Raw genomic sequence first — 13499 nt, forward strand, 5'->3', positions numbered from 1 at the left:
CGGCGAAGGCATTTGATCGAGTGGAGTGGCAGTACTTGTTTGAAGTTTTGGGAAGGTATGGGCGGAGATTTGTGGCATGGGTGCGGTTGCTGTATGTGGCACCAAGGGCGAGGGTGAGGACGAATGATATGAGCTCACAAATCTTTGACTTACACAGGAGTACAAGGCAGGGGTGCCCACTCTCGCTGATGCTGTTTGTGCTGGCCATACAGCTATTGGCGATGGCTCTCAGGGGGACAGTGGAGTGGCGGGGGATTATGAGGGGACAGAGGGAGCAACGGGTGTTGTTCTATGCCGATAACCTCTTGCTGTATGTTTTGGATCCCTTGGAGAGTATGGGAAGGATTATGGGCCTGTTGAGGAGGTTTGGAGGGTTCTCTGGGTACAAACTGAATGCAGGGAATAGCGAGGTATTCTCGGTGAATGAGCTGGGACAGTGGGCAAATCTAGGGGGGCTGTCATTTACAGTAGCGAGGGATAGGTTTAGGTATTTGGGGATTCAAGTAGCGAGGGTATGGATGGGGCTCCATAAGTGAAACTTAACGAAGCTGGTGGAGGAGGCCAGGGAGGTTCTTAGGAGGTGGGATACACTGCACTTAACGTTGAATTTTCTACCAAGGTTCTTGTTTATCTTTCAAGCACTCCCGATCTTCATACCAAAGGCCTTTTTTCGGAAAATGGACACGATCATTTCAGACTTTGTATGGGCAGGGAGGGTGCCGAGGGTGGGGAGGACCCTGCTACAGAGGCAGCAGGGGGGTTGGCGTTGCCGAATTTGCATCATGACTATTGGGCAGCGAATGTGGACACGGTGCGGCGGTGGTGGGAAGGAGAAGGGTAGAGTGGGTTAGGATGGAGGAGGAATCGTGTATGGGGTCTAGTTTGAAGGCTATGGTGACGGCAGTGTTGCCAATGGCTCCGAGTAGGTATTCAGGGAGCCCGGATGTGCAATCCACGGCGAAGATATGGAATCAGCTAAGGAGGCATTTTTGGAAGGAAGGGATGTCAGTGCTAACTCCGCTGTGCGAGAATCATGGGGATGGGTAGTGCATTCAGGGGGTGAGGGGCTGGTCAAGGTGAGGGATCAAGTGGGGCTGGTCAAGGTGAGGGATCCGTATTTGGGGGAAGGGTCCGCGAGTCTGGAAGAGCTAAGGGAGAGGGTAGACATCGGCCTTCCTCCTCTCCATGAGCCCAGTCTTCTCTGAAACCCCAAATATCACCACAAAAGGGTCAGGGACCACCTCCTCCTCCACTATTCTGGCTAAGACTGCGAACATTCCCGCCCAGAATTTTATCAATATTTTGCAACCCCAAAACATGTGCGCATGATTCGCTGGTCCCCATCCACACTTCTCACACTCATCTACTACCCCCTGAAAGAACCCACGCATTCTCGCCCGAGTCATATGCACCCTGTGCATCACCTTAAACTGTATCAGGCTCATCCTTGCACAAGAGGAGGTCCCGTTTACCCTACGCAGTGCCTCACTCCATACTCCCCAATTGATCTCCTCTCCCAACTTCGCTTCCAATTTCTCCTTGATCTTCACCACCCGCTCGCCTCCCTGCTCCCCCAGCCACTTGTATATATCCCCAATTCTTCCCTCCCCTTCCACATCCGGAAGCAGCAGTCTCTCCAGCAGAATGTATCCCGGCAACCTAGGGAACCCCCTCCAGATCTTTCGTGCAAAGTCCCTAAACTGCAGATACCTGAACTCGCTCCCCCTCAGCAGCTCTCCCCTCTCCCTTCACTCCTCCAGACTGGCGAACCCTTCCTCCAAATACAGATCCCTCACCTTGACCAGTCCCACTTCCCTCCACCTCTGAATACACTATCCATCCCCCCTTGGCTCAAACCCATGATTCTCGCACAGCGGCGTTAGCACCAACATCCCTTCCACCCTAAAATGCCTCATCACTGATTCCATATCTTCACTGTGGACTGCACCACCGGGCTCCATGAATACCTACTTGGAGCCATTGGCAACGCTGCCGTCACCATAGCCCTCAAACTAGATTCCTTCTCCATCCTAACCCACTCTACCCCTTCTCCTTCCCACCATCGCCACACTATGTCCACATTCGCCGCCCAATAATACTGAAGCAAGTTCGGCAACGCCAACCCCGCCTGCTGTCTCTGCCTCTGTACCAGGGTCCTCCCCACCCTCGGCATCTTCCCCACCCATACAAAGTCAGAAATGATCGTGTCCACTTTCTGAAAAAAGGCCTTTGGTATAAAGATCGGGAGAGCTTGAAAGATAAACAAGAACCTCGGTAGAATATTCATTTTCACCACTTGGACCCACCCCGCCAGCGATAAGTGCAGTGTATCCCATCTCTTAAGATCCTCCCTGGACTCCTCCACTTATCAATAATTCCACTTATGGAGCCCCATTCATTTCCTCGTTACCTGAATCCACAAATACCTAACCCTATCCCTCGCTGCTGTAAATGGCATTCCCTCTAAATTAGCCCGCTATGCCAGCTTAACGGCGGCAAATTTTATTGGAGTGGCGGTTGGCATCACCACCGGGGGTAGCGGCATTGTTGGGTGACCAGTACAACTTCCTGCTGTTAGAGAAGATAAAGTATGAGTTAAGGGGCTCATCAGGGTAGTTTGAGATAAGGTGAGGGATGTTTGTGACCATGGTCGGGATTCTCAGACCCCCCGCCGGGTCGGAGAATCGGCAGGGGGCGGCAAAAGTGGAGAAGGTGAGGCGGTGGTGGGAAGAAAAGGCAGAATGGGTTAGGATGGAGGAGGAATTCTGTAGAGAGTCCAACCTGAGGGAAAAGGTGTCGGCGGCATTGCCAACGATACCAAGAAAACACCCGGAAAGCCCTGTGGTGCAGTCCACGGTGAAGGTCTGGAATCAGCTGAGGAGACACTTTAGGATAATGGGGATGTCAGTGTTAACGCCGTGGTGCGAAAACCACGGTTTTTGAGCCGGAGCGGGGTTAGATGGCATGTATAGGAAGTGGAGAGATGTGGGCCTGGTTAAGGTGAGGAATTTGTACCTGGAAGAAGGGTTTGCAGTATAGTGAAAATATGGAACTTCCCCAAAATGCTTCAGATGCTGGTGCTGTAAAAATTTGAAGAATAAAACTAGTAGGTTTTTTTGCACTCCTTACTCCTAAAAATACTGGAGGCTAATTTGGACAACCCCATAAACAGTCACTGGCACCATGATGCAATATCCTGGCCCCATTAATTGCAATGCAGGCAACAAGCCAACACTGTACTGCTTTGCTCATTTGTATGCTCTGTCTTCAGCCTGTCTTCAGCCAATGCCAAGCATGATTGGATGCTTCAGAAGGGGACTAATATTGTGAGTTGCTAGTGTGACTTAAAGCTAGCCCACATTTCTTAAAGCCAACCTGCAGTTTTAAACAGAAACTGTATTGTATCTGGTGCAGTTGCAGGCAGTTGTACTGGAAATGTATCTGATATGGATAACAGTGAGGAATAGCACAACAGGGGAGAGAGAGTGCTACGCTGGAGATCTTGATGGAGGAATTGGAAAGCAAAAGAACTGCATCCTCAAGAGACCAGGAGGTCTTCTAGTTATAAAGCTCAGGCTTTAGGAACAAATAAGGGATTATTGCCAAGGGTCTCGAGTATCTGAATGGGGTGAATCAAAAAACTCACTGGTCTCACAAGAATGGTCAAGTCAGTGGATATATCCTCAAATGCCATAATCTATCAACTGCACACCTAGCCTTTATCCCAACTCCACCGCCATCTTTCAGCAGCTTGTCCTATTCTATGTTCCCACTCTCAGTTACGCAGTATTTGAAGGGGAATACCTACTGTGGCATTCAATTGTTTGGTATTTGATTATGTGTGTCTGTTAACTGTTTTCTGTGCTGTTAGTCAAGCATGGGTGTGTTACATGAGAAAGAGGAACTAAACTGTAAATTAAAGCTGAAAATTTGTGGTGCAGACATTTAAAACCATTGGAAATAAACTCCAGTTCATATGTAGAAACTAGTGTAATCTCTGCATGCCTCTAAGGCACAAAATATGTCTAATGCTCAAATATCTGGGAGAAACTAGTTTGTGCAAAAGTCTTGAAAACAGCAAAAGATCCTTATAAGTCCCTATAGATTTTTGAAACTGATGTAGCCCTGATTCTGGCTGATATTTTGCGAACCAAGGTCTCTGGTCTCCACTGGGAATTTCCTTGAAAGGGACACAGAGAATGACCTGCTACATCTGGTGAAGGCCTCTCAGGTAACCTAATAAAGTCAAATTACTTTGGCTAAATTTTTTAAAATTTAAGGGCCATGGAGTTAATTTTTGGTAACAGATTAATATTGCTGGTAGTCAGGGATTCAATTACCTCCACTGCCAAGTAACCTTGGCACCAAATACAAGTTGGTTCGCCTCACTCCATCAGAAAATATGAACCCTTAACTCTAATAATATCAAAATGTACAAGCTGGAAACATTAGACCTACAGTACAATTAATGTAAATTAGAGCCATTGTATAAGTGATTGCAATTTCACAAGAAGTCGATTCATATATTTTCTTTTCCTAACACAGGACCTGAAGATTTTCGAGTGCGCAAGGTTTCGCTGCATGGTGCAAGTACGCAAACCATAGAATTAGGTAAAAGTTTTATATTTTTCCATTGGGATCTCACTGTATCTCCCGACTCTTTCTTTGTGAATAGTAGGTTTGGAAAAACTAAAAATTTCAATTGACAATATTCACCGAAACCTGCTTAAAATGTTCAGATCATATTTCTCAGTATCTTTTCAAGACGCATTTTAAAATAATACCACCAACATTTATTTTCAGTATATTTCAGATAAGAAATGTTCATATGAATAGAATGTGTTAACAGTTGCTGTAGTGCTCCCACATGTTGAAATTTTCTTCAGTGCTCTGTCCCTGAGACCTCTGTCTTCCATCATCACAATGTTACTCCTGGTGTATCCAGATCCATAATGCATATTTTGAGGCCCCACCTCCTCTCCCAAGTCAAACAGTGAATGGTCCCAAACTGGAAAATGTCTTCAATTTTGTTTCCAGTTTTCACAGTCCCTCACCATTACATTGCCCATCTCCCACTCTTCCTTTTCTTCTTCAACTTCACTGGATTCTACAGCCACCCTGACTACACTTTCTCCCAGCTGGTGTCCTGTAAACACTATTCTATTTCTGAAATTTCTATCTCCCCCTCCTAATGATGCCGCCGTATCTACTGATGCTTCACATATGTCTTTCATTATCTTGAATCGGGAATTGTTCTCCACTATGGTTGACAGGGCCCTGAATTCTGTCCATTGTTTTTATCATAGTTCAACTCTCTCCCCTTTCCCTCTTTCTCAGAACCACATTAAGGCTCCTCTTACCCTCACATTACTGCCAGGAAATTTTGTATCATCTTCTGATATTTTCACCACTTCTGGCATGATGTCACCACCAAACACCCTCTACTTTCAACACTGCAAAGTGATCAATCCCTGTGTGACACCATGGTGATTGTTCTATCATCCCAAACATATCCTCCCCTTCCAATGGCCTTCTCATACAAGCACAGGGGATACAACACCTGCCCTTTTGCCTCCTCCCTTCTCATCGTCCAGTTACATGGGCAGGGTGGGTATGGAAGGATATGGGCCAAATGTGGGCAGGGTGGGACTAGATTAGTGATAGAAACTGTGCGGCATAGACAAGTTGTGCCGAAGGGCCTGTTTCCATGCTGTAAACATCTAACATTACCATCTCTTGCCTTGCGCCACCTGTTTTTCAATTAATCTCTCCTGCCTTCCACCCAATACTACCTTCACTTTGGTTCTTTCTTCTTCACCTCCCACCACAGCCGTTCTCAGTCTCTGTACTTTCTTGAAACCTGTTCCATCATCAGTTCTGAAGTATGGTCAACATCTTGAAACTCTCTCTGCCCAAAATGGTACTCGTCCCACAGAGACGGCTTTGAAAGGTGAGGTGGAGAGGTTGACCATAGAGCATACGACCATCAGACATAGGAGCAGAAGTAGGCCATTCGACCCATCGAGTCTGCTCCACCATTCATGAGATTGTGACATTACCACCTTATCACAATGACCCTTGAATCTTTTGCTGATTAAAAACCTGTCTGTCTCAGCCTTGAACATACTTGACCACCAGCCTCTACAGCTCTCTGCAGTAAAGAATTCCACGGATTCACTACCCTCTGAGAGAGGAAATTCCTCCCCGTCTCTGTCTTAAGTAAACGATGGGTAACTCTGAGATCATGCCCCCTGGCCCTAGACTTTCCCACAAGGGGAAACCACCTCACAGCATCTACCCTGTTGAGCCCCGTGAGAATCCTATATGTCTCAAGTCGCCTCTCATTCTTTTAAACTCCAATGAGTACAGGCCCAACCTCTCCTCAAGAAAATCCCTCCATTCCCGGGATCAACCAAGTGAACTGCCTCCAATGCCAGTATATCTTTCCTTAGATAAGGGGACCAAAACTGTTCACAGTATTTCCGGTGTAGTTTAACTGGTGCCTTGTATAGTTCCAGCAAGACATTGGTATTTTTGTACTCCATTTCATTTGAAATAAAGGCTAGTGTTCCAATGCACTTCCCTGTTACTAGCTGAATTTGCATGCCAGCTTTTTGTGATTTATACATCCCTCTGTAATGCAGCTTTCTGCAGTATTTCCATTTCGAAAATATTCAGCTCCTTCTTTGCTCCCAAAGTGCATAACTTCATATTTTCCTACATTATATTCTATCTGCCAAGTTTTTGCCCACTTACTTAACCTGTCTATATTTCTCTGTGGGCTCTTTGTGTCATCCTCACAAAGGATAGGCCTTTCCATCTATTTCTGTACCATCTCCAATTTTGGCAATTGTGCATTCACTTCCCACATCCAAGTATTGGAAATAATTGTGGTCCCAGTCACTACATTAGTTAAATTTTGCCATCCTGAAAATGCCCCTCTTACCCCAACTCTCTGTCTTCCATTAGTTGGACAATCCTCAATCCATGCTGATACACTACCCCCACCACCCATGGGCTCTTGCATTATTAAGTATCCATTCGTGTGGTACCTTATAAATACTAATTGGAAATCCCAAGTATATTACATCTACTGGTTCCGCTTTATCTATCCTGCTCGAAGAATTCAATAAATTTGTCGGGCGTGATTTTCCCTTCATGAAGCTATGCTGGCTCTGCTTGATTATAAAATATATTTTTTAATGTTCTGCTATTACAGCAGAGTTGGGTGGTTGGGGAAAATTCTGAAAACAACACAAAGATCCAACTCAAACATTGACAGAATACTATTCAAAGGTATTTCATCGCAAAGAATTCAGACAAAATGGATAATAAGCCAAAGAAGGAGCTGTTAAGAAGGTAGAGTTCTGACTTTCTTTTTCAGAGGAGAAGCAGATTTTACAGAGTGATGCTCACATACAGACAGAAGAGATACAAGAACTGTGGCAGGGTCCAGGTAAGTGTTATTTTAGTGTTCTGTAAAAATTTGTTCTGCTTTTTTATGAAAGAAATAGAGCTATAGGGAAAATGCAAGGAAGTGGGACTCACTGAGTTGCTCCTGGAAAAAGTTGGCACGGACATGCCAGTAAATAGACTCTTTCTGCGCAGTAATCATTGTGAGTCTATGATTTCTAATCTAGTTGTGGCCCATTTAAGATAGCCTAATATTGTAGCTTGCTATTATTGGTATTTTTGGAACAGCTCATATGCTCTTCCCTTAATATTGTTCATTAAAATTACTCCTTAAAATTGAACATGACTGCCACTGTTGATTTCAAATAGATGGGTACATTTTTCAATAGAAGGGTAAGGACAGCTCTCTACCATTGTGCTGGTGCAGTTTGCTCTTCCTACTCCGCTAGAATTATTCCTGCCTCAACTAGAACTGATAACACTTAGTGATGGAATCGCAATTTTTTTAAAACATGTTTAATGTGTCTCAATTAATTTCAGAGGAGAAATTTATTCTGCAACAGAGTGAAACAGCCCCTGAAAACAACCAACAAACAGATGTTCTAAAATTGTCTTGCAATGAAACCGGTATTACCATCTATGTTACTAAAAATACATATCATCTTTAATGGTCAGTGTGATTGCAAGATGTTTGTGTGTTTTTAATATTCTTGATTGATCGGATGATTATTCCTCCCTGACAGGAACAGCATCTCACCCATAACTCTCTGGTTAATTAATAGTCTCTTCCCACTCCCTGAAATGGTGATCCCATCCCATACCCTGCATTGTACATGAGAACATTTACGGATGGCTCAATCGCATTTATAATTCTTTTCTTTAAAGGGGACTTCTAACAGAAACGCTAATCCCATATACAGGGGTGGGGAGCGGCTGACTCATAATTTAGAAATGCAGGCTAATACTCTGTGGACCCACGTTCAAATTTCACCATTGCAACTGGTGGAATTTAAATGCAATCAATGAAAAATCTAGAATAATAAACGAAACCTCAGAAATGGTGACCATGAAATTATCATCGATTTTTGTAAAAACTCATCTGGTTCACTATTATCCATCAGGGAAATAAATCTGCCAGCCTTATCTGATCTGCCCTACATGTGACTCCAGATCCACAGAAATGAAGTTGACTCTTAACTACCCTCTGAAATGACATAGCAAGTCACTCAGTTAAAGGGAAATTAAGGAACACTGGCCTTAACAACGTAACTTCTAAATACTGGGTGCCTGTACAAAAACTGTGCCAAGCGAGGCACAGGAAGCAGGACTGGTGGGGGGAGGAGGGGGGAGGGGGGGGGGTTGAAGAGACAAGATGCGAGGACGAGACCGAGGAGGAAGACAAGAGAGGAAGGTAAGGCAAAGGCAGTACAGGATGGGGAAGACAAGAGGAGAAGATGAGATGGAGGCAGGACTAGCCTCCAGATTTTTATTGAACCCAAGACTCCAGAGCATTACCCTGGGTCTCTGAATTATTAGTCTGGTGATAATACCACTGTGCCATCGTCTCCCTATGAATGAAAAAGCAATTCAAAAGTAATATCTGATATGCTTACCTCTCCCCAGTAAGGAATAAAGGTGCTGGTTGGTCACTGACCGATGCCGGTACCGATACGGCAGAGAATGAAGCATCAAGGGAGAAACAGTTTGGCGGCCAGCATATGAAGGCTAACCTCGCCACAAAAGTTCTGACAGCAGAAAAACAGTCAAGAGGGAGATTCACGTCACGATAACTAACCGGCCTTCGCCGAAAGGGGAGTTTGACAAACCCCTGTCTTCAACAGAGTAAAACAGAATTTGCTTGGCCCCAAAGAAGAATAAATGCAGACAAAAGAAAAGAATTAGACCTGACTAAGGGGGACCTTCCTCAAACATAGCAAAGTCAAAACTAACTTTATTACCCACAACCTCAACACCTCACCCCACTCTGACTCCGCTCATCCTTTCCCAAGGTTACAAAAGGATAAAGAAAGTCCCACATACAAAATCCAGTTTAACATGATCCAACCTTATTAATTTAGAATAATTGACAGTGCAAGACATTACACCCCAAGAATTAATTTCCCTGCAAGCAGATAAAATAACAACATTAATAGACAACATGATTAGCAGAGAGTAAAGTCCGGGACCACAACTGAGAAGTGAGATAGTCATCCGGATAAAAGATCACTCCACTGGTGCACAAAAGAAATAGGCATCAAGGATAAAGCAGGATCTATAATAGAGTGCATTCTTCAGAATCTCCAAAGGATTTCAACAATCGGAACACAAGTTTCATTACTTCCAGCCTGCCAACCCAACCGGGCCCAAGCGGTCAATAATCGAGGCTCCCACAGAAGGGGGACGGCCCAGCCAGCTCAGGCAGTCCCCACCCCTCTCAGCTGACACCAGGAATAAGGCCAGATAGAACCAGCGGTAGGGAGGCCACCCCAACCCCAAGCTTCAAAGACAGAATTAAATGTGCTCTATCGAATTTGAACTGCCTCGCCTCCAGATCAAGATTCCCAAAACATGGTCTCTAGTTTTCAAACTCAGCTAGGAACCTCTCCACCATCTCATTTGAGACACCAGGCCCAGCAGGGCTCCTCGTCGGCCCCCCTCATTCTTGTCTGCACCCCTCAGGACAAATGATTGGCCATGCAGCAGGACCTCATCCTTGTGGAGGTGAACCTCCACCAAGAACCATGCCCTCTTTGTTGCAAGAACTTCTTAATGCTCTGCCACTGCCTTCGTAAATATACCTCGCAACTCCTGAAACTGGGTTTTGACATCCCACATTGCGGAACCAACCCATTTAGATGGATTAACTTCAGCGCTATCAGCCATCATCTGCAGGTGAATGCCGTACCATCAGGATGGGAATCCTCCCAAAGGTTGCTGCACCAAAGACAGGACTCCACCCCAACTTCTTCCAGCTGCCAAAAATCAGTGTGCATTAAAGCCTTTCAACTCGACTCAGTAAAACTGACCAACATGAACGGCACGGTGGCACAGTGATTAGCACTTCTGCCCCAGCACCAGGGACCCGGGTTCAATTCTGGTCTTGGGTGACTGTGAGGAGTTTGCACATTCCCCCCATGTCTGCGTGGGTTTTGTCCAGGTGCTCCGATTTCCTCCCACAATCCAGAGATGTGCAGGTTAGGTGGATTTGCCATGCTAAGTTGCCCATAGTGTCCAATAGGTGAGGTGGGGTTGCTGGGTTATGGGGACAGCGGGAGCCTGACCCTAGGTATGGTGCTCTTTGAGGGTCGGTGCAGACTTGATGGGCCAAATGGCCTTTTTCTGCATTGTAGGGATTCTAAGATTGTATGAACAACTTTTGGTCAGTGTTCTCTTTAGACTGGTCAAAGTTTCTTGATGACTTTGTTCCCAGTGCCATTCCACACCCGGGAGTGAACCTCATTTGCATCATCAGAAGCGGGGTGTGGGGGGGGGGGGGGGGGGGCAAGATCCCAAACTGAAATTCCGCCGGCGCACATCCCATTTTTGGCTAAATCACGGCTGTAGATTCCTCCCTGATTTTTGTACAATTTCAATTGGATTGCCCCACTTTGTCAGGCCTTCAATTTTCTTAATGTTATGAAGCAGCTCCATTCTGTCCAATTCTGCTTTCAATTGGTCTCTGACGTTAAATGCGAGGGTAGTCCCAAAATCCAGAAAGGGGGTCATTTGGAACACCGGTTCTTAGTAGTGTATATTTTCGATTTGGGATAATGTGAGAAAAGATATGCAAACTAGGGAGGTACAGTCCAGACATTTTGTGATCAATCAATAAAGAATATTTATTAACTTGAAAGAAAACAAAGAGGACAAGAAGAACTATGATACACTATAGCAGTACACTTAAGTACACTGATGGCCAAACACACAATATCTCAGATGTTGCCGCTTGTTCCCAACTAACTACATTTCCTGAACTCCGAGAAGTGCCCCTTTTTCCCAAACAATAGCCAATATCATATAACTCTATTAGCTAAATCTAGCAGATTGTTACCACCCAGAGGTTGTTTGTACATATTTGGAAAAGTGTCTTTAGTTTCAACGAAGGAATAATCTCCTTTGTTCGAGCTTTTGATTTTAAACAGTAGTCTTTTGGCAAAAACATGTTTTTGGGAGAGATTGCTTTCTTCAGCTGGGCATGGCTATAATGGTAGCTGCTTCTACTGTATCCCTTTCTCCAGTTATCTCCATGGATATATTTCTTACCCCCTTTGTTATGACACCCTGGGCGAGTGCACGGTCAATTGCAGTCCCACAGACCCCGGAGTCCCAACATAAGTGAATTAACATAAGTGAAGTCACACGGGATCAGAAGTGAGCTGGCAAGATGGATACAAACTGGCTAGGTCATAGAAGGAAGAGAGTAGCAATTGAAGGGTGCTTTTCTGATTGGAGGGCTGTGACTAGTGGTGTTCCGCAGGGTCCAGTGCTGGGACCTTTGCTGTTCATAGTATATATAAATGATTTGGAGGAAAATGTAACTGGTCTGGTTAGTAAGTTTGCGGACGACACAAAAGGTTGGTGGAATTGCAGATAGCAATGAGAACTGTCAGAGGATACAGCAGGATTGAGATCATTTGGAGACTTGGGCGGAGAGGTGGCAGATGGAGTTTAATCCGGACAAATGTGAGATAATGCATTTTGGAAGGTCAAATACAGGGAGAGAATATACAGTGAATGGTAGAACCCTCAAGAGTATTGAAAGTCAAAGAGATCTAGGTGTAAAGGTCCACAGGTCACTGAAAGGGGCAACACAGGTGGAGAAGGTAGTCAAGAAGGCATAAGGCATGCTTGCCTTCATTGGCCGGGCCATTGAGTATAAACATTGGCAAGTTATGTTGCAGCTGTATAGAACCTTAGTGAGGCCACACTTGTAGTATAGTGTTTATTTCTGGTCGCCGTACTATCAGAAGGATGTGAAGGCTTTAGAGAGGGTGCAGAAGAGATTTACCAGAATGTTGCCTGGTATGGAGGGCATTAGCTATGAGGAGAGGTTGAATAAACTTGGTTTATTCTCACTGGAACGGAGGAGGTTGAGGGGCGACCTGATAGAGGTCTACAAAATTATGAGGGTCATAGACAGAGTGGACAGTCAGAGACTTTTTCCCAGGGTAGAGGGGTCGATTACTAGGGGGCATAGGTTTAAGGTGCGAGGAGCAAGGTTTAGAGGCGATGGACAAAGCAAGTTTTTTTACACAGAGGGTAGTGGATGCCTGGAACTCGCTCCCGGAGGAGGTGTTGGAAGTAGGGACGGTAGTGACGTTTATGGGACATCTTGACAAATACATGAATAGGATGGGAATAGAGGGATACGGACCACGGAAGTGGAGAAGATTTTAGTTTAGACGGGCAGCATGGTCTGCGCAGGCTTGGAGGGCCGAAGGGCCTGTTCCTGTTCTGTACTTTCCTTTGTTCTTTGTTCTTTGTAACCTAGAAATCGTGTTTTCCTAAGATCTTTAACCCCTGACTGCTCCATTGAGTTACAGGCAACAAAATTATAAGTAAAATATTAACAAACTGATTAGTTATAACAAGAGAAAGATGAACATACAAAGGAAATGATACACTATGGTTTACCAGTCTACCTATTCTCCAAAACCCCATCCCACCCTCCCATCAGACACAGACAAAAGACAGACACATGGTAAGGGGAGGGGAAGAATTAAAACAACGGGTATTGAAGGAAAAGGTTTGAGATGAATCTTCACTGCCGCGATTGTGACTTCTATGGACGCCGATCTTCTCCAAATGCGACCCTCTGGAGAATTGATTTATGTAAGAGATTCAGGTCGCTGAAGTTGTGACCTCCGATCACTGGATGGAGCTCACACAGGAGAGTCAGGTCAGTGCAATTCTGACCTCTGATCACTGGGTGGAACTCACACTGGAGATTCAGGTCAGTGTAATTCTGACCTCTGACCACCGGATAAAGTCCCATCTCCCTGTGATATTACTGGAAATTTAAACCAGAGAATTTTACAATGTCTTCCATTGGCCTGATCTCTGTAAAGAAACTCCAGCTGTATCAT

At 45.1% G+C, this 13499-nt stretch overlaps 1 protein-coding gene across 1 annotated transcript in view; it reads left to right on the forward strand.

Moving 5' to 3' along the window:
• Positions 1 to 13499, forward strand: part of LOC140398666 (NACHT, LRR and PYD domains-containing protein 1a-like) — a 121108-nt gene that overhangs the window by 17899 nt on the left and 89710 nt on the right. The window contains exons 3-5 of the mRNA XM_072487674.1: positions 4546 to 4611; positions 7385 to 7456; positions 7954 to 8040. The gene's annotated coding sequence lies outside the window, so the exon portion shown is untranslated. The remainder of the gene's footprint in view (positions 1 to 4545; positions 4612 to 7384; positions 7457 to 7953; positions 8041 to 13499) is intronic.

Source organism: Scyliorhinus torazame, chromosome 1 (genome assembly GCF_047496885.1).
Source record: "Scyliorhinus torazame isolate Kashiwa2021f chromosome 1, sScyTor2.1, whole genome shotgun sequence".
Classification (NCBI taxonomy): domain Eukaryota; kingdom Metazoa; phylum Chordata; class Chondrichthyes; order Carcharhiniformes; family Scyliorhinidae; genus Scyliorhinus; species Scyliorhinus torazame.